We start from the raw sequence: 22,188 nt of genomic DNA on the forward strand, positions 1-22,188 counted from the left end.
ATGCCATATGAAAGGATGACATGTAATAACAAGTCATGAGGACACTGTGGCCAACAACATCTATCATGTTTCATCCCATCTCAGAACTACTCTCATGTCAAAGGATTGGCTTATACATCACCATCTTATAGTTCATTTTTTCATGATTGTAGGAAATATTTTCAGGAGATCTTCCCTAGTCAAATCAAATCTTGATGAACTTTGAAGGAATCCATAGCTTTTTGTTTTCTGTAGACACAAAAGCACAACTTCTCCCCTAACATATTTTCAACTTCCATTTCAATGCCAAGATATCTCTAAAGTATATAGGCTAGTTTAATTCCGGAGTCCCTTCCATAATCCAGTGACTCTCAGCAGCTGCCATTTGCTCATCAGCATTCAAAAAATTTATAGTCAACAAAGCAGCATACAGGATCCAGACATGGTGTCTACTTCCCATCTTTACATGGCTTTTTATATTACTTTATTTTTTCTTTCAAGATCTTATTTTACTATTTTAAACTATTTTTATGACTTCCTATATCCATTTTCTTTTCTTTCTTTAGTACCTAAGCAATTAACATACTGTACCTTTTTAGAGGGTGTGTGTGTGTGTGTGTGTGTGTGTGTGTGTGTGTCTGTTTGTCTGTCTGTTTGTTTGTCTGGACCTGGCTTTAGTAAGCACCTGCAGCATTCTCTGACCATGTGAGACAAATCTTAAAACTGTTAGCCACCCCGTGGCTCAGCTTAATGCATGATGCTGGCATATGATGCTGGTGGCTGGCACCAGCCCACAGGCAGTAGCCAGTAACCACACCTCTGTACACCAAGCACCACCTGCCTGAGAGCCTGCAGGACTAGGAAGCCAAATTTGGCTCCCTGAAGAACATTTTTTTAACTTTCTCAGGCTCTATGTTTGAATATTCAAAACTCCACATTGACACCATATGTAAGAAGTCGTTCTTTGTCCCATCAGCCAGCTCCCAAATAATGACACAAAGACTTGTTAATTATCGAAGTTGGGCCTTAGATTAGACTTGTTTATAACTAGTTCTTATAACTTAACCCATTTCTATTACTCTACAGGCTGTCACTTGGAGCATGACTTTTACTTCTCCTCCTGTATGTCCTCCTTCCTCTGCATTCAGCTGGCAAATCTCCCTTTCTTCTTCCCAGAACTTTGTCCGAAGTCCCACTTACACTTCATGCCTAGCTATTAGCTGTTTAGCTTTTTATTAAACCTCTCACAGTGACATATCTTTACACAGTGTAATTAAATATCTCACAACAACTGTGAAACCTTCAGGAGGTACAGCTTTATGTCACTGGGGCCTGGGTATTGAGAATTTATAACCCTGTTTCCACTCCCTGTTCACTTTCCCTACATATGCAATGGGATCAGCTGTCCTGCTGGTCCTTCTGCCATGCCCTCCCCACCATGATGGACAATATCCATTCAACTTATATGCCAGAATAAAACATTTCTCTTTGAAATTATTTCTTGTGAGGTATTTGGCCACAGCATCTAGAAAAGTAACTAAGACAGATGGGTAAACAAACAAATGGTGACATATGGTTAAGTCAAAGCCATGAAAGAGCTTGTGACTGTCATGGTTTCATGGACATGGGCAGAAGACAGGTTAATCCTCACAATAAACATGGCAACCAGAATAACATGTATTCTCCGCGGCAATCTTCCTAGGCGCCATGGAGCACACATAATGGGTATGTTGGAGAGGAAGTAACAATGGTATCTGAGCTGACTGGGCAGGGACTAGGGACAAACCCACCCATCCTCCCCTCCAGACAGAGGCACCCACAAAAGTTCTGTAAGAAAGCAAAGTCAGGATTGTGTGGACAACATCATCGGATGTGTAAGTTTTTTACTGCCCTATAATGAATGATGATAAATGTAGGTCGTGATTGAGACTAGAAAGTAAACCGCCCCCAAGGCAAGTATGATCCAGAAAATGTTCTCAAAACAAAACAACAAATGTGCTTTGGGGTCTGCCCCAAGGGCAGAGCCCTCTCTGTAGAAGCTGCTCCATGTGCACAGCAGGGAAACTGTACCCTAGCTGCCCAAGACCAGTGCTCTGGGGTGAGAGCTACATGCCAGGAAAAGAATGCAAAACAGTTTAACCACACCTACCAAGGACTCCTCCAGAAGACAGACACTGCCTGCCCCAGCAGCCCATCACAGACAGGGGGGTTCTCTGGTACTGCTATGCTTGCAGCACACTTAACGAGCCTGTTTCCTTCCTACTGTTCTCTAAAGGATAAATTCTTTCACCAATGCAGCCATCCCAAACCCCATTTAGCTGAAATGACACACCTATTTATTACCTTCAGTTTCTGACAGTTAAAAGTCTGGGCATGGATTCTCTATTCCGAAGCTGTCAAGGCTGATCAAGGTGTCAGCAGATGGAGCAGAACTCTCATCTGGAGCTTGGAATCCTCTTAAGCTCAGTCAGGCTTCCAGAAGGTGAGTTCCTCCTGCAACAGGTATTATGTGTGTTCCATGGTGCTTAGGAAGATTGCAGCGGAGAATACCTGGAGAAGACCTGGAGGAGTCCTTGGTAGGTGTGGTTAAACTGTTTTGCATGCTTTTCCCGTTCTTATTAGCTCAGTGGTTCTTAACCTGTGAGTTGAGATCCTTTGGGAGGCAAAGCACCCCTTTCACAGGGGTCGCATATCAGATACTTACATTACAATTATTAACAGTAGCAAAATTACAGGTATGAAGTAGCAACAAAATAATTTTATGGTTGGGGTCACCACAACATGAGGAACTATATTAAAGATTTGCGGCATTAGGAAGGTTGAGAACTAGCTTGAAGCTGCCCTCAGATTCCTAAGCCAGGTTCAAAGGCTTAGGAGAATGCACTTCCAGTGTGAGACAGTGGAGTCTAAACTAGCAGAGTCAAACGGAGCAAGAATCCTGTAATTTTCATCCTCACCAGGGCTGGCATATTTGAGGGGTGTACCTTATAACTGGCAGCAGGGACAATGGGGGCTTGCTTAGACTGTGACTAAACATGAAGGCAAATGAAGTTTGAAGTCATAATTAAGCTTGACTGTTTCCCTCATCAGCTAAAGTTTGATAGCCTTAGAAAACAGATCGGGGGTTTAGACTTCCAGTATAAATTGTCACCACACCCTTTTTGCTAACAGGAATCACACTTGTCAAGCCTCAACAGCTTAATAAGGAACTGGTCAGTCTAAGCTGTGGCTCTAAGGTAGAGACTCGAGGCTAGCATGCAAGAGGCTATGAGTCTACTTTGCATTGTTTACATATGCTAGCACATAAGTTAGCAAAAATACTAAGCAAAGAAACTGACTAATAAGTGCTGGCATTGAACTTTCTGCTAAATTGGTCAAGAGAGTCTAGACCAGCGCTCCTTTCCCTTCCTAATACTGCTATTGTTTAATACAGTTCCTCATGCGGTGGTGACACCAACCATAGCATTATTTTCATTGCTACTTTATAACTGTAGTTTTGATATTGCTATGAATCATAATGTAAATATTTGATATGCAAGATACCTGATACATGACCCCTGAGGGGGTTGCAACACACAGGCTAAGAACCATTTGTCTAGGCAATCCTGAGGGACAATAAAACTGGCTGAGGAAGTTGAAATTATATTAAGCAAGTTAACAGTCAACAGGAAAAATGATCACTCTGTGACCTTTAAGATTTTTGTCAGGACATTAAAAACACTCTTCCTGTTGGTTATAAATGTAAAGAAAAATGAGTTAAGGAACTAATTTACTTAGACCCTTATTCATTAGTAATAGCTTTGTTGAATTTTAATTCCTGTTAGAAATTCAAAGTATGTCTCAGTAATTCTCAGCACAGCCACAAGATTCTGTGTCCATTGCCACAGTCTAGAATATTCCCAGAGTTTCCACTGCTCTACAAATCCCAGGCCCATCAGCAGCCACTCCTCCACCCCATGCGTTCCAACCATGGGACAGGACTCATCTCCTCTCTGTGTGTATGGGTTTGCCCAGGTAGTGCATTTCCTACAAGCACACTCCCCCATTTGTGGTCTTGTGTGACTGACTTCTTAGATATACCATAACGTTATCAAGGGTCGCCCATGCCACATGTGAGTCAGCATTCCATCTTCTTCATGGCTGAATAGAACTCCACTGTGGGAACACATCACAGTTTGCTTATCCATCCATTAGTTGATAGACATTTCCTCTATTCTGTCAATAAACTGGACTTAGGAATGTGGTTTTCCTGGCTGCACAGTGGATGTCTCAATGGTGGTGATGTCAGTAGTCCCACCGTGAGCAGTTTTTCCCAGAGCTCCATTTATATTTGATTTCATTTCCCTTCACATCATCATCACTTCCCTTTTGGGCTGTAATTTTATTTTTTATTTTTGTCAAACAATTTCCCCTTTCAGTCACTTCTTGTTGCAATATATCATATAGTTTTGTCACTGTGAGACACAGACTGAGTTTGGCTACACACCTCGGTCTATATGAACTGACTACCGGATAGAATGACCAGTAGCCAATAGACTTGCAAACGAGTAACATGATTGGTCACTGACTGTGGTGTGCATCCACAGCTTACACGGTGATGTATGCACTGGAGTACTGGCAGTGAGGCTTGTCCGTGATGCTTGACCTAGAGCAGTGCACTATGGTCACTGAACTTAGAACGTGCATCTGGGAACTGGTACTATTTAACCTAAGCACAGTAACTGAAATCCAAGCTGGCCCAAACTGCAAACTAATGACTGCCCACATTCTTCCAGAACACAAGTACATATTTCCCATAAGAAATTAGAGTACAAAGAATTGGTAACTGGGAAACAATTGAGTAGGCTTAGGCATGCTAATGCCTTCTATATAAGTAAATCAAAACAGAAAGTACTTAAGTCCTCTGCACTCCCACCAGCAGCAGGGAGGATGGAGATTTAACAGACATTACAACCCCCAACTCCCTCACAAGAAAATGTGCAGGTTTCTGTGGTGCTAGGTGATCAGGGAAAGACCTGGGATCTCTTTTCGTCCTGGCATTCTCGCTTGGTCCTTGCGTACTCCTTCTGTTACAGCACCTTCTCTTTGACCAGGTCAGTTCTCCCAGCTCTCTTGCTTTTCTCACTTGGGGCTCCCATGTTATCCTCAAGAAGCAAAATCTCCATTCCGCCTCTCACCCGGAAACTCCAGGGCAAGGCCAGAAGGCATTGGATTCAGGTAAGCCTGGAGTTACAGGTGCTTTTGAGCTGCTATGTGAGCTTAGAACTGAACCTGGGTCCTCTGCAGGAGCAGTAAGTGCTCTTTACCACTGAGTCGCCCCTCTATATCCATTTTTAATGCTTTTATGTGTATCCCTCAGATGGGCTCCTGGTGTGGGAGAATTGTCTGTATTCTGTCAATCAGGTTTTAAATAAATGCTGATTGGCCAGGCAGGAAGTATAGGTGGGACAACCAGACAGGAAGTAAAGGTGGGGCAATGAGAACAGGAGTATTCTGAGAAGAAGGAAGCTTTTTTCCCAGTCCAGCTAGATCACCGAAGAAGCAAGATAAGACCTACCCTACTGAAAAAGGTACTAAGTCATGTGGCTAACATAGATAAGAACAATGGGTTAATATAAGTTACAAGAGTTAATATGAAGCCTAAGCTAATGGGCCAATCAGTTATAACTAATGCAGAATCTCTGTGTGATTTTCTCTGGGACTAAACAGCTGGGGGACTGGGCAGGACAGAAACCCCAATGAGCAGGCCCATCATGTTACAGGCTCCTTAATCCTTACAATTATGTTTGGCATCACCGAAAGCTTGCTACCAAATGCCAACTATGGTCTCAGTGCCCAACCCTGACAAAAGCTTAGCCATACTGCAATGAGAAAGTAAGACACTGTGCCTGTCCTTGATGAAGCCGAGTAAGCACAGATAGACTATCCTGCAGCCAAGGAGACACCTTCCTAGAGGAAGGAACTTTCAACAGGGTGTGTGACAGATATGTAGAGAGAGACTGGGCCTGGTGATAATAAAATTGCAAGGATTTTATGTAAAATGTCACCTCTCTTGGGAGGTATGAAAATAACATGTTTAAGTTATGAGTTCTTCCATACATTTTCTACTATATTCATGTGATACATGAGATCACCAAATGGACACCACTGTGTACAGTTTGTCAACATTAATCTCTTGTGGTTTTCCACACTGATAAAGTAGTTCCAATCCTTTCATTTAACTATTGCATATGTCCACTACAGGAATATCACCAAGAGACATGCCTCTCTCTCTTTTTTCATTTGACATCATGAAAGAATTTATTTGGAATCAGAATTTAAAGAACATATGACAATTTCAAATAAATGTTCATTTGGACTTTTTACAATTAATTCATGTCAAATTACCAGACTGATCTATCATTATTTCTTCTGGAAGTAGAGATTTTCCATGACTTCAAAAATTGGAAGACAGGGATTATACTCATGTCTGTTTTTGCCATACACTTTTTTAAGCTTAAAAACAATCTCTTACTGAACCTGAGGGCTTCAATTTGGTAAGACCAGTGTGCTCGGGGACCCTTTCAGTAAATGACTCAAAGTTACCTGGGGGGGGGGGAGGATTGAAAAAGAGAGAGAGGAGAAAGCCTTTAGCAGTCGATTTGAACAAGATACAATATCACAAAATCTAAAGAATATTCAAGTTAAGCAATTTCAGCCCACATTGGTTTGCAGAAACTGGTCCAAGTCTGCATTATGTATCTGATTTCTATGGTCTGAATGGCCTGAGAACTAACCAATAGAAAACTCTGCAGCATCAGCAGACACCCCTCACTTCCGGTCAGGTAATCAACTCTGTCTTGTGAGGCAGTTGTATAACAGTCTAGTGTGTTCTAGTGCTTCAAAATGCACTGAATGCCTTCTCACCACCGAGTCCTCCAGCCTCCAGAGTCCGGGCCTCCGCCAGCTCTTCCACCATTCAGCTTCCAGAATCAACTTGCTTCTGAGGTTTGACATATCAGAAGCTGCCAGTGAACTGGGAAGGAGGTGACACTTTTGCCACCATAGAATAATGAGGAGTCATAAATACTCCAAATGTGTAAAAAGTGTGACCCAAGGAAGATCCCTCTCCCTCAAGTCAAGCTTGAAAAAAACAGCAGGAGAAATATTCTCATCAGATTGGCTTCTGACATATGCACACATAATACTCCTCATGTAGTGTGTGTGTGTGTGTGTGTGTGTGTGTGTGTGTGTGTGTGTGTGTGTGTGTGTGTGTGTGTGTATACTCACCTATGCAAGTGTGGAGGCCAGAGAAGGATGCCAGGTCCTGATCTGTCAATTTCTGCTGTTTCATTGGGAAACAGGGTCTCTTACTGAACCTGGAGCTAAGCTAGCACCCAGCAAGCCCTGTGGTTTTCCTGTCTCTAACTCCTGCCCTAGTCATACCCAGCTTTTTACATTGGTTCTGGGGATTCAAACTCTGGCCCTCAAGTGTGTGCCTTGTAGGCTGCTGCGCAGGAAGCCACTACACAGTCCCTTCCCTTCTGAAGCAAAGTCTCCTGTGTCTTGGGCTGGTCTTGAACTTGCTGTGTTCCTGAGAATCTTCCTGCCTTAGCTTCTGAGTGCTGGGATTACAAGTGTGTGCCACCTAGCTAGGTTTATATAGTGCTGGATGTCCAACCCAGGGTGTCCTGCCTGTTAGGCAAGGGATAGATCTGTGCTTTCTTGCAGCAAGGATTTTGCCAGCACTCAACTTACATACACTCTGCAAAGTTCCCCTACCCCACAGCTAACCAATGCTTTCCCAACTCTGTCCTTGCTCCTCAGAATGGTACTGATGGTGCCCAGAAGGACCCCTGTTGGGCTTCACCTGCTTCAGCCTTTTCACGAGACTCTGGGAAAGTCTGCCAATTGTGACAAGAAAATCCACAACAGCATCTATGTAGCAGAGGGACATGGGTCTTCTCTTGAGCCTTCCCGGTGTTTATCCTCCTATGGTTCCTCAGGGAAAATGAATCAAACCATCCTGGCATATGCTTAGGCCATTTAAATCATCTGCTGTGAAAGAGAAGACACTCAAGCAGAAGGGTTTTTTTTAATGTTGCAGTTAAGCAAATGTCGTTATTTAGGTGGCAGTGGCAGGCAAAGGCAGTCTTCTTGGCAAAGCCTCAGAGATATTTTTGCTTAAAATGTATAGACGCAAGACATCTCCACTACTTCTTGTCCAAATTATGAATCTATTAGTCAACCCAAAAGCGCGATGCTATAAAGAAGTGATTCCAGAGAAAGATCCACACTTTATCACCCATCCGTCACCACCGTCCTTAGCAGTGAGAGCATTGCTGTTCCTCTGGTAGCCTCCTGTTTCCCTTCACTCCAGGGGACAGAGAAGCAGGCTTCCCCAGATGCAGAAGTCACCATGGAGGGGAGGAAGGAGGTCAGCCTCCTGATCGCAGCTACCCCCAGTTCACACAGACCAGCCCCTTGGCCATGGAGATTTCTGGTGTGGCACACACATGGCAAGCCTGTCACCAGGGGAATGTAGATTACTGGTGACTGGTACACCTTGTGGCCTACCTTTGTCTTCTGTCCAGGGAGCCTTGTTCAGTCATACAGTTTGGGGACTGACAGGAGGGCTGTTCAATTTTCTTTGTGGTTTAATAATCCCTCCTGCTCCTCTCCCTCCCCCCTCCTCATCCACAAGTCTCGCACTCCGTTCTTCTCTCCTTCCTTTCTTCCTCCTCTCTCCTACCCCCTCCTTCTTCTGCTCTTTGCAGATAAACAACTTCAGGAAATCACTTTGCCTTTCTCTTATATTTCCCCCTTCTTATTACTGCTGCCCTTCCTGTGAATGCTCTCCTTCCAGGATTCCTAATCTAACCTCTGGGGCTCACAGAAGGATTTGTGAAGGGAAAACCAGAGAGGAAGGGGTAGAAGGCTGGATAAATACACGGATGCCTGAGAGGACATGAAGCTTTCTTGGAGGAAACACAGCAGTTGACAACCAGTGGCGAGCTGGCTCAGTCTGACAAAGCTGATTTAATGACAGAAGGAATCGGGCTTGCCACTGTGATTGCTACACCCCAAGATACATGCAGGAGCAAGCTCTGAATTTCAAAATGCACCCAAAAAGGAACAGAGTAGAAATGAGAAGGGTAACTGGGAATGAAGAGAGAGGACAGAATTTTATAGGAGAAAGTGTTGGCCTTTTTAAGACACACACAGGCAACACACACACACACGCATCTGCAGTCCATATCAAAGCATTCATTGCACTGAACCAGACTCACCAGCTTTCTTCTTGCTGTGGGTAGCATCCTGGAGGACCAAGTCTAGCTGACTAAAAAAAGGAGACAGTGAGGGAGCCCCTGGCACACAGGCACTCACAGGGGGAGCCCCACAGGATGGATTGCAGGTCCTCACCTCATTATTCTCCCCTCTCAGACTCCAGTGAGTTGGGTCAGCCTCCAAGGACCGGAAAGCATTAAGGATAGCAGTGCCAGCCACCAGAGTGACATGAGATAAGATCTTATAAACCAGAATGTCAGTTAGCATTACACAAGCCTTGGGGCTTAACAGTGAAATGCCACTGGAAGGCTTCACCCTGATTGAGAGACTGCTCTTGTTATGTTGCTAGCCCTGACACGAGGTATGTGACAGCATGTCTAATGTCTGCCAGGTCTGGGTGAGGACTGAGGAGACTCGTGTGCAGGGCTCCTGGGAGCAGCTGTCCTTTCATATCCTAAATAAGTCTGTGGATGTTGCAAAGTTACCCAAAGTCAGGATCCTCTCGAGGTTATCTTTAAGGGGAGGGGAACAGAAGGGTTTGTCACTAGCTTTCAACTTTCTAATTTCAGTTGGATCCAGGCATGCACCCTATCCAAAAGAAGAGGAAAGTTCCAGAAACTCTTTGTTACTTCAGAAAAACATGGCTGGAATGTTCCAGAAACCCAAACCATCAGTCGTCTGGGCATTAAAGATGACTTGACTCCACTTTGCAGTTTGTTGGCCTGTTTTCTTCATCTTCAATTTATGGTGACCTGTGTGGCTCAGACCTATGTCCCAGGAATTAGTAGAAACGGTTGTCATTCCTGTGCTCCGATTTGAGCTTTCAACATGGAGGGGGCAGGGTTGGTGGTGATCTCTTCACTCCTATAGGGTGCTTGCTGTGTGTGCCTGCAGACAGTTCCAAAGACTGGGTTAAGTATGTCTAGACAGAAGAACATGTTTAGAGGTATTTCATACACCAAGACAGAAAATGTAACAGAACAAAGATGGAACCTTAGGAAAAGAAAGAGGGATGTGTTGTCCACGCACACTGCAATGTGTTTCAGCAGGTGGAGTTTCCTCTGAAGGAGGTTGAAAAGCTGGCTGATAACTTTGCCACCAGGAAGAAGCATGGCTTTCTAAAAGTGAAGAGCGACCTCCCCCAGACAGCGAGAGGACAATGACCACGTCATCTAAACACACAGGCACAACCTGGACATTACTTCAAAATTTAACAGAAATGAGGCCATTTTCTTCTGTTCTTTTTTGTTTGGGTGTTTCATGTAATTCACCTAAGTCAGTACTTGAGGGCTAGGTCTCAAAGACCAAAACAGCGAGAAAAATGGCTGATGATTCTGCAAAATTCACCTCCTGAAGTACAATTGTTTCTTATGACTGCCTTGATAAATTGCCACAAACCTAGTGTTTTGGCCAATGGATGTTTATCCTGTCACAGTTCTAGAGGCCAGACATACTAAATCAAAGCAAGGCAGAGATGTGTTCCCCTTGTATTGCAGGGATGGTGTGTGGCAGGCTTTTCTTCACCACAGATTGGGAACTGACACAGACTAAAGAGATGATCCCACCAAAGTTTAATTTGCTGAACCCAGAGGCTTCATTGGGTTGTTTATAGGAGCCAAAAGGACTCCAAGATGGCTGCATTAAAGATGACTCACTAAGCCTGGACACCCAGACAGAACGGCCCAGCCCACAGGCCTAGCGACAGCATTCCAGATGCACACCCAGACAGAACTGCCCAGGCCGCAGGCTTAGCGACAGTATTCCAGGGGCTCAGCTGGTGTTAATTTCTTCTAGGTGTCTGATTCTACCAGACTGGGGTTGCCTGAAAGTTTCCTTGCAGCTTGGCTGGTCTGAGAGCAACACTCCCCAGGCTTTGCTGTTTACATACTCGTGGTGTGTGTTTAAAGGGGAAGTGGGGGGTGATGAATCTGGTCAGTTTCAAGGACTTGTGGAAGCTATTTTGAGTTTTTTGCTTCCTTTCCTGAGGAACTCCCATATAGTATTTTGTCTTCCTGTTGTTTCCCCTGCTTGTAAATAAACTGTCTTAAAAAGTTCCCCTTCAAGGACGTTCTGTTGACTCTTTGGGTGTAGGGGTGCCAGGGGCTGGGGTAAACCCTTAACCCAAACAGGAATGAACACTCCTTCATTGCTGGTAGGAGTGCAAACTTGTACAGCTGCTTTGGATATCAGTATGGCTTTTTATCAGAAAATTAGGAAATAACCTTTCTCAAGACCCAGTGTTCCCCTTGTATTGCACTTGTATAACACTTTTTTGGGTATATACCAAAGAATGCTCAATCGTACCACAAGGACATGTGCTCAACTATGTTCATAGTAAGACTATTTGAAACAACCAGAACCTGGGAACAACCTAAATGCCCCTCAACTGAAAAATTGGTAAAGAAGATGTGGTACATTTACACAATGGAGTACTACACAGCAGTAAAAAAAAATGACATCTTGAAATTTGCAGGCAAATGGATGGATCTAGAAAACATCATATTGAGTGAGGTAAACCAGACCCAGAAAGACAATATATAATATGTATTCACTTTTAAGTGACTTTTAAACATAAAGCAAAAAAAAAAAAACCCAGCTTACAGTCCACAACCCAAAAAAACCTAGACAAAAAGAGGACCCAAAGAGAGACTTACATGGATCTAATCTACATGGGATGTAGAAAAAGACAAGATCTCCTGAGTAAATTGGGAGCATGGGGATCATAGGAGAGGGTAGAGGGAAGGGGGGAAGAAGGGAGGGGAGCAAAGAAAAATATATAGCTCAATAAAAACAATAAAGGAGACATTTCCCTTCAAGATGGAAGGTTTTAATGTACCAGAAAACTGCAACATGAGGGCCCTTCTTCACCCCTGCCAGTTCTAGTAGCTATAGAGTTTCAGTCACTTCTGCCTACATAACTCTTAGTCTCTTCTTACATTGTCTAGGGACTTTCTCCACCTTCTGATTTCTGTCTCTTAGAATTTTATCTCAAGATTTGCACATTTGTAATGACTTTTTTTTCAAATAAAGTCATAATCACAGATCCTGACTGTTAAGACTCGGACACACCTTTTGGGTGGTCACAGGGCCTACTCAGTGTGGTGTGTATACTTCAGACTTCTGGGTCTCTGCAAAATTTCCATGATTTGAAAGTAGAAAATATTACTCCAGTGTTCATTGCTGATAGAAAGGAAATTCTCGTTCTTTCCTGCACTTACTAAGAAATCAGCTGGCTTGCACCTCCAAAGCTAATGCTGGAAATCAGGCACAAGACCATCCCAAGCCACCTGTCTACGTGGAGGAAATGTAAGCATCTAACACTTTCTTACCTACACAAATAGAACATGCCTGGCGTTGATAGTACCAGCTTAGGCATGGTGAGTGCATTTTCAGAAGCAAGCAACTATGGCTGAGAAAACACCTGCACACGACATGATGGAGCCGGGAGACTCATCCTATATTGATGCGGCATGGTTGATCGGCAGTTATGATTAACCAGACTAGCTTTAATCTATATAATATTCAGTTTTAATAAAGGGAAGAAAAGGGAACTTACAAATCCAAGGTTCCAGCAAGGAGCACAGAAAAACAAAGAGCAGGCAGGCCACAGGCCCGCAAGATTTTATAAGTAAATATTAGCCTAAGGGGGACACGCCTTACAAACAAGGTGATTGGCTGGGCTTCCCCTTCATCTCCCCCTTTTGTCTAAATAAGACAGAACCAAACCAAATACAACTATATTCAATAGGAACAAATAATAAATATAAAATTACAAACAACAAATAATATTAAGCAAGAAATATATAACAAAAGTTTTACTAAACATTCTATTTCAAGGAGTCTAAATAATGTAGAGGGTAACTACAATTATCTAATCTTCAACCCCATCAAAGATCTGAGAAGGGAAGTAATATTACTTAAACAGCCAGGAAGTACAAACAAGAAACTTCCAAAATGTGCAACAAATGACAGAGACAACTGACTACCTGAGCAATCACCCAAAGTTTCATTTTGCAATGTTGAGGCAACCAACTTTGGCTAAGACCTAACACAACTGACATAACATTTTTCAAAGACAAGGAACTTTTTGTAGAACTATCCTACCCTGTCTTGGCAAGATAAGACAATCCTGTTTTATCCACTTATGGATATTCTGTATCTTTGTCAGTAGCTGAGGTATGGGCTTGTCTTTGCCCAAAGACCAGTTCTGCCAAGAAGAAGACAAGCTCCCAGTGTAATGCCTTTGGTGCTCAACGTTCTCTCGGGAGTAGAGCGGTGTTGCCAGGCGTGATTGTGTCTCATAAGTACAAAATTCTAGGTTAGATTAAAGGCCATTTTCTACAGCTCTTCAAAGAGGTCGAAGATTATACTATCTATACTAAATATAATTTCTATGTATCTAAAAAACCTGAATATCCTAAATACAAATATGACAAACATATATGACTATTGATATATAATTCTTGATACCTATCTAACTTGGAGACTAAGAGAATAAACAACTGTGCAATAAATGAGGACAATGATCTCCAAATGTAAACAATGTCATTACATAAATAATATCAGAGGTAGAAATGTACATTGCACTATGGTAAATATCTCAATATAACAATTGTTTTAAACAGAGGTAGAAGCATACTTTCATACAATAGAGGTAGAAGCATACTCACATACAATGTTCAATATACAAGAATCAACACCAATGCAATTTTCTAAAACCAATAATTCACAAATATCAATCATCCCATCAAACCAGTTAATCCCCCTTTTTTTTTTCAATAAACACCACTGAGTCCATATAATACCTCCCCCATCCCCTAAAGCCTATACCAACTACTAAATGATGTCCCTAAACCTGAGGGCAAACTCTGTTGGGAGAGGGGGCATTGTCCTCTAAAATTGCTTCCACCTGACATGGGGGCGACGTTCTTCTCAGGGGGTCCTGTGAAAGCAAATGATGGTAAAATTCCCAGAATAACATTTGGTCGAGAAAATTGTAACTAGCCTCTGAATGTTTTGAGGAGGTCCGGCCAGAGCGTTGTCAAAATTGTTCACCATTTGAAACTGTCTTGTGCAGTTGGTACCAAAAAACAGGTCTAATTTTAGCACTATTAAAAAACATGACATCATAGTAACCAGGTGAAATTAATGTTGTGGGGCCCCATCTTTATCCTGGAAACTTCAAAGATTACTGAAGGAAAATTTGTTGTTTGTTACAGAAAAGGTAAACATTATCTACAAAGACATATACAGACATATATATATATATGTATATATATATGTATGTATATTCAATGAAAGGTGTAATAAAGACAGACAGATATGAGGAAAGGCAAAGAAAGTTTATCAAGTATCATTATTATTATTCTTATTCTTTTTTTTACCTATTGCATTACTTTTTATTGAAAAGCATCTTGCACTTCAGGATATCTTTTTTCTGAGTTTTGCCATACACTTTAATGCTAAAGATTAAATTACTTTTTACATGCAAGTAGTGTCTTTCCCCATGTAGGAACAATGATGATAAAAAGATGACATACCACATGAAGTGTCATTTTTAATTGAAAAGCTAACAAATGTCGAGGTACAGCCCCCCTCCCAAACCAAAATGGGTAGTAAACTAAATCTCCAGGCAATATATTCAAAGCTGAGATTAAAAATTAAAGGGGGGCAGATAAGACAAAACAAGTCCTCAGATCCAATTAAGAGAGCCCAGCTGTATACAAGCTTACCAGCAGCAAAGAGGCTGGAACACATCTTAACCCCACTTGCAACATTGACTTCAGGTTCCCTTGTTCCAGTTTCCAACTCATGAACAAAGATCATGTTTTATTAATTCTATTTTAGAATTACTTCTCATAAGTTGTTTTATTTACAATGCCAACTTTCAAAGGCTCACTGAAGCTGACATCGAACGAGGCAGAAATCACTTTACAGAAAGAGGGAAAGCCCCAAATGTCACTTTCCACAGAGAACCCAAAAGTTCAGTTTTATTCAGAATACTGAAAAAAAAAAAACAAAAACAAAAGAACTTCTGCTCATAGAAGAAACTCAGCCATAGGTCAGACCTGTACTGGAACTACACATGCAGTGAGGACGAGACTGCGTTTGTCTACTGTTCTAATATTAACAATTATAAACAGAGCAGTGCAACTAGCATTTGGAACAACCCTTCTAGTGTTACAGTGTCAGGCACAGCACGTCACTTCTCTTCACACCACTGGTTCTCCTTGCATACCTGGGCCTCTTCCTCTTCAGTAAAGTCATTTTTGATATTGAAGGTTTTACGAATCTCCTCATGAGTTTTCCCCTTAATCATATTGGCCACAGTCTTGCATGTGACATCAAGCAAACCTTTAATGTCTAAGTAGTTTGCAGCCAGAATAAGCTCAAAAAGTGTTCCTTGGTCAACTTTCAGGAATTATTGGTCCTGAATATCAGAAATATCATCTGTCTGCTTTTTTTTGTTCTCATCATCCTCAGGAGGAGGAGGGTCGTCCTTGTGATGGGTGCACCACTGAATGACCTTTTTTAGAATTGCTGCATTAACATTTGGTAAAGGAACAGGATCATCATCTCCCTCATAATCCATTTCCAAATCTTCCAGCATGGTCTTGATAGTCACAGATTGTTTGGCAATTTCTACATCAACTTCAAATATCTCTCCATCAGAACCCTGCAACTTTATCGAAGGCATGGTGCTCAGTCTCAAGACTGCGGGCCCGAGGCTGCCGGTCTGCGATCACAGAGGAGGTATGAGGAGGACAAGGCCACTCTATTATTATTATTCTGTCCCATTTCATGGCTCCTGACCTGAGACAGAAACTCTGAGATATCTCTTATCAACAGGCTTGGAATTGAAGAGGGACTGAGCCATAGTCCAACTCCAAAACCAGCTCTTCATATGTATAAATAAAAGTACAGTAATGTATATATAATGTTTTATACTTACTAATCCTATTCGGGTTCCGTGTTGATCCATATTGGGTTGTAACTAGTGTCCATCCATCAGTATTTAAATATCCAGGGTCCCTTAAGTTCTTTGAAGATGAGTGGTTTCCTGTGGAGATAAGAAAAGAACCCTGCCCCCAACCTATATGTTTTTCTTACCATCAGTATGATCATCATCCTTGTGAATGAATTTTTCTTTTCCAAGGGGCTTCTCTTTAAACCAAACCTTTATTCATTTTGACCGTATCCACAATTTTTCTTCTCCTGAGGAGACAAGAGCAAAACCCCTTCCCCAACGCAGCACATCTCCTGGCTTCCATTGCGAGGTCAGCACATCCTTGAAATAAACTGGTTGATTTAATTCAGCAGACTTTTCCATTATCTAATGTCTTTCTGCAGCCGTTGTCCCCTTCTCATTAGCGTTGAGAAAATTCAAGGCTAATAAAGCACTATGTAACCTATTTCTAGGGGTATTTTCTACCCCTTTCTGTTTGTTTAACATATCCTTTATAGTTCAATTTGATTTTTCTATTAATGCCAAACCTGTAGGATTGTTTGATAGACCTATAATATGCTTTGTTATAGTAAGCAAAAAATTGTTTCATTTCTTAGAAACATATGCTGGACCCTTATCTGTCTTTTTATGCAGGTATACCCATGATGGCCATAACTTCTAATAAATGCATGATTATTGAATCAGCCTTTTCTGAGCTCAAGGCATTTGCCTGTTGAAAATCTGAATAGGTGTCAATGGTATCGTGTACATATTTTAATTTTCCAAATTCTGCAAAGTGGAACACATCCATCTGTCAGATTTCATTCCTTTGAGTACCCTTTGAGTGACTCCTTGCATGTAGCAGTGTTTGTTTATGTGAATAGCAAGTAGGAAATCTCCTTATAATCTCCTTAGCTAGTTGCCATATAATAGGAAACTCTTTTTTTTTAGAAAACTCTTTCTTTAAAACTTTGCTATTGACTTAATGTTTTTATAAAATCCTGAGGCCTTCAGCACCTTTCTAATCAGTAATTAATCAATTTCTGCATTACATAGTGCTAGAGGACCTGGCAGACCCATATGGGATTGGATGTGTGTTATGTATAAAGGGAAAAAAATCTACTCCTGATTATACCTTGAACACACATGAATAATTATGTTAATTATGTATCATCTGGTATAAATTCAGTGGTTTCAATATGCAAAACAACTCTTTCTGCATATTGAGAATCAGTAACTGTACTGAGAAGTTCTTTAAAATCTCTTTGCATCATGAAAATAGCATTTGAACAGAATTAAAAGAACTTTGTTCCTCTTTACTTAAATATTCTGATTTGTAACCTGCCTTTCCTGATTTATTTGCATCAGTATAGAATATATGGTGTCCAGTTATTTGTGTGTTATATACAATGCAGGGAAGTATCCAAGTAGCTTTCTTTATAAGGTCAATTATCACTTTTGGGATGATTGCTTTAATCTCTCCCAAAAAATTAGCACAAGTTCTTTGCCAGGGTTCATTGTCTTCTCATAATTGTTTAATTTCATCATAGTAAAATGCACTGTAATCTCTGCTGGGTCTATTCCTGCTACTTGATGAAGTCTCAATTTTTCTTTTATGATTAATTCAGATAAAATTTCCACGTAAGTTTTAAATTTTTTAGTTGATTTATGTGATAAAAAGATAATATCTAAGATATCTTCCCTCTGCATTAAAATTCCTGAAGGGGAAATTCTGGACAGCAATATACTAGAAGGCAGTTAGATTTGATTCACATGTGCCTCCTGTAATTTCTCTTCAACCAAAGTTAATTTTTTCTCAGATTCAGCTGTTAATTCCCTGGGACTATTTAGGTCTTTGTCACCATCTAAGGTTTTGTTTAAATGGATTATTAGATCAGGTGTTTTCCTAACAGTGGGTCATAGATTAGAAATGTCTCTTAGTAACCTTTGAAAATCATTAAGAGTCTTCAGTCTCTTCTAATGCGTGCTTTTAGTGTTCTAATTTTCTGTAAACCTCTTTTATAACTAGATAATTGACAGAATTTCCTCTTTATATTTTTTTTTTCAGGAGTAATTTGTAATTCCCATTTAGGCAAAACTTTCTTTACTTCTTCAAACATTCTTTCTACAGTATCTACATTTGAATCAGATAGTAAAATGTCACCCATGTGATGATAAATTATAGATTTAGGAAATTGTTTATGTATTATTTACAATGACTGACTTACAAAATATTGGTGCAGGGTGGGGCTATTGAGCATTTCCTGTGGGAGGATGGTCCATCTCTAGTAGGACTAAACTTATTATAAGTAGGCACTGTGAAAGCAAATTTTCCTATGTCCTTTTTCTTATAAAGGTATAGTGAAGAAACAATCTTTAAAATCAATAACTATAAAAGGCCATTCTTCAGTCAAAAGGGAAGGCAAAGAATTCCAGATTGTAGAGGGCCCATAGGTTGGATTTTCTTATTGACAGCTCTCAGATCTGTCATCATTCTCCATTTTTCAGATTTCTTTTTAACAACAATTACAGGAGAATTCCAAGGGCTGGTTGATTCTTCAATATGGCAAGCATCTAGTTGCTCTTGTACCAGCTGTTCTAAAGCCTACGATTTCTCTTCTGTTAAAGGTCATTGCTTAGTCCATATTTTTCCCTCAGTTAACCATTTTAAAGATAGGGCCATTGGTATCTCTGAAGGTTTGTTAGTTGGTAACCTTTTTTTTTTTTTATAACACCTTATAATATCCTTCCTAGAAACATGAGTTTCTGGGACTGTAGGAATGTTAATCTGGGTATTCTACTGTTGAAGTAGATCATGACCCCAGAGACTTACTGCTATTTTAGTCACATGTGACCTCAGCCTTCCTCTCTGTCCTCTGTCCCTATGCATTCAACACATCTCATGCTTTGTTTTACTTGAGATAGGGTTACAATTCCTAGGAGTTGAACATCTGCCTCTTGAAGAGGCCAATTTAGATGCCAAGATTCTGGAGTAATGATAGTAATGTTTAAACCCATGTTCAGTAATTCTTCAATTATAATGCTATTTATTTGTACCATCAGCTTTGGTCTTGATCATTTATAGAAGTCTGCCAGAATATATGTTTCCTATTTTCTATTGGTTTTTTTTTTTTTTTCCAGCAGGCACTGGGTTTTTTTTTTTTTTTTTTTTTTTTTTTTTTTTTTTTTTTTTTTTTTTTAATTTTCCTGGTGAGACACATCCTCCACAATGACTGGGAATGACTGGGTCACGTTTGACCTGGAGGCCTGCGAGGCTCCACCTCCCCCACCCCCAGGAGTTTCCTGATGATAACAGGTTGCCTTTTCTGCCTTCTATTGATCTCTATCTATTGGTCCAATGTCAGCTTTTTGCCGTGTTTTCTATACAATCCAGAAGGTTGAGAACTTCTATTTTTGTCATTCCCAGAGGATACATAATTTCTAGGAATGCCTTGTCTACAATCCTTTTCTCAGATGTCCTATTATACCACAATTAAAAATTTGGCATTTTGACATCTCCTCATACTTTTGGAAATTGCTTCTCTTACTCAAGCATCAGTATTCTAGTCAAACGCTTCAACATTTATTGTATGCAGGGCCCCTTCATTCTTTGGTGCTGATCTAAACTTTAAAGGCCCAAATATCTTTTTGCATTCTAAGATCGCATTTTCAAAATCCAGAGATTCAATAAGTACTCGTCTAGCTTCTGGGTCTATTACTCGTATTTGTACAGCCTTCGTTAATCTTTGTAAAAAGTCACTAAAGGATTTTCTTTTATCTTGTTTAATCCTAATATATGATTCAATTATTTTTGCCTGGTTCCTGAATCCTCTCTCAAGTATTTAAAACTACTGTATGGCATAGGGAGAAGATGTGTTCATTTTAAAGATCTTGATCCTGTGGATCAGCAAAAAAAAAAAACAAAAAAACAAACAAACAAACAAACAAAAAAAACCCTTGCCAAGAATTTAATCTTGTGAAGCCTCAAATCCTTTGGTTTTTCCCTGTTGTTCTGATATTTTAGCCTCATCTTAGCCTCATCTTGCTAGTATCACTTCCATTAGAATTGTGGTCCATCTTCAGGGACTGCTGTGATTAATTGAATCCAATCATGTGGAGTATCCTAATCGCTTGAAGCCCAGGTCTTTACCATCGCCCTAACAAATGGTGAATACAAGCCATAAGATACTACTGCTTGCTTAATTTCTTTTAGTTTGCTCATATCTATAGGTTTCCATTTACATTCTTTGACTCCTTTTAAGTAAACCAGTTTATGGTTTGCCAGAGGTGATTACAGGGTAAGTAGCTAAAACTTTTGGTAAGTCATCTCTGACTCTGACAAGTACTGATGATGCTAAATTCTTTCCTTGTACCTTCTCTCATTGCTTATATTGGTGTGTATAACTTCTTCAATCGATTCAAATCTTTTTTACCACTCTTTTGTAAAGTCTGAATCTCTTGACCTGTGACTACTTCTAATGATTTCATCAACTTAAATAACTTCTGATCCTCATTCTGAAAATATGATTTCAAGATATGAAATTTTCCCATTAATGATAACTTTGCATAAATTATTTGGAGTGAAGATTGTGTTCTTAAATAGATACTCAATCTGCTAACTTATTTCAACTTTTTAACAGATTTTGATTGTCAAATTCAACATTATGAATGCTTTCAGATAATTTCTCAGCACCCTTTGACATGGATTGAATTTTGTCTGTCAAATTAATGTTATCCTTTTCAATCATATTAATCCTGTCAGCTAGCTGTTCATTATTAGTCTGTAAAGACTGTATCGTTTCTACAAGTGCCTTATACTTGGCTCTGTTATCAAACCATTTCTTTAAAAATATAATATGAAAAACAAAGTTAAATCCCAATATCAAATAAATGAATGTATGATAACAACCACATAAGCTTTGTAGAATACCATCCATAGTATAAGCAAAAAGGTTATTAAATTCCTGGGTGGTAATATTGTCTGCAATTATATAACGTTAAAATTTATTGATTTATTTATCAACCAAATTAACTTACCTCTGTTATGAGGTTTCAGTAAATTGTTGCAGGTGTAATAATCTTTATTGGTCAGCAGGTGTCAAGATTGCAGGTGCATTGTGGAGAGATGCAACCAGAGGTGGCATGAACAGTCAAACTCAGTTCTGCATTGGCACCTGCTTAAATACTGACAAATAAGCTTGACAATTAAAGAGCAATGACATCAATTCCATATACAGAGAGAGGTGGTTTTTTTTGGTGGCCAGAATATGAAGGAAATTGCCAAGTTGCTGTGCAGTAGATCCACCAAAGTGGTAGCTTCACTGTGGTGGGGTTTTGGCAAAAATCTGCTGAGTAAATAAAATCAAGCCAGGTAGGCAGAGGTGGGAGACCTTTGGCCACAGACCTTTTGACCCAGTTCCAGGAGGCGTAAAGTCAGGATCCATGTGGGTGCCAGATGTAGATGATTTCAACGAAGTAGTACAACAGTTCATAATGGAATATAAGGAATGGTTCTTTATTCAGGGGTAGACTCACAGATCAACAATTCTCTGAGAGGAACAGAAACTGAATCCAGCAGCCAAAAGAGAGCTGAGCAAGCTTTACATCTGCATTTATAATACAAGAGCCCATGCCTAAGTGAACTGGTATCTTAAAGGCTGTTGGCTGAAGGAGTTCCCACAGCATATGATGCCTCCTTCATCTCTTCAACTTAACTCCACCTAGCCAAGGACTTGCTTGTGGATCCCTTCATTGTTTCATTCCATTACTGGTTCTATGATGACAATTATGGTAGTCTCTAATCTTATTACAGGGACAGGGCAGTTCAGGCAGTCTCTCCACTATTGTTAGGGTCCTTTCTGGGGTCATCATTGTGAATTGCTGGGAATTTCCCCAGCACCAGGTTTCTCCCCCACATAATGACCACCTCTATCAGGATATCTTTCATTGCTCTCCCTCTTTGTCTCTCTTCCAACTCAGCTACCTTAATTCCTCAT

The 22,188-nt window shown here is 40.5% G+C and overlaps 1 pseudogene; it reads right to left on the bottom strand.

Annotated features, from left to right (window-relative positions):
• Positions 1-15,289: 15,289 nt before the first annotated feature.
• LOC119827960 lies at positions 15,290-15,990 on the bottom strand (annotated as a pseudogene).
• Between the last annotated feature and the right edge of the window lie 6,198 nt (positions 15,991-22,188).

This window comes from Arvicola amphibius, chromosome 12, assembly GCF_903992535.2.
Source record: "Arvicola amphibius chromosome 12, mArvAmp1.2, whole genome shotgun sequence".
Classification (NCBI taxonomy): domain Eukaryota; kingdom Metazoa; phylum Chordata; class Mammalia; order Rodentia; family Cricetidae; genus Arvicola; species Arvicola amphibius.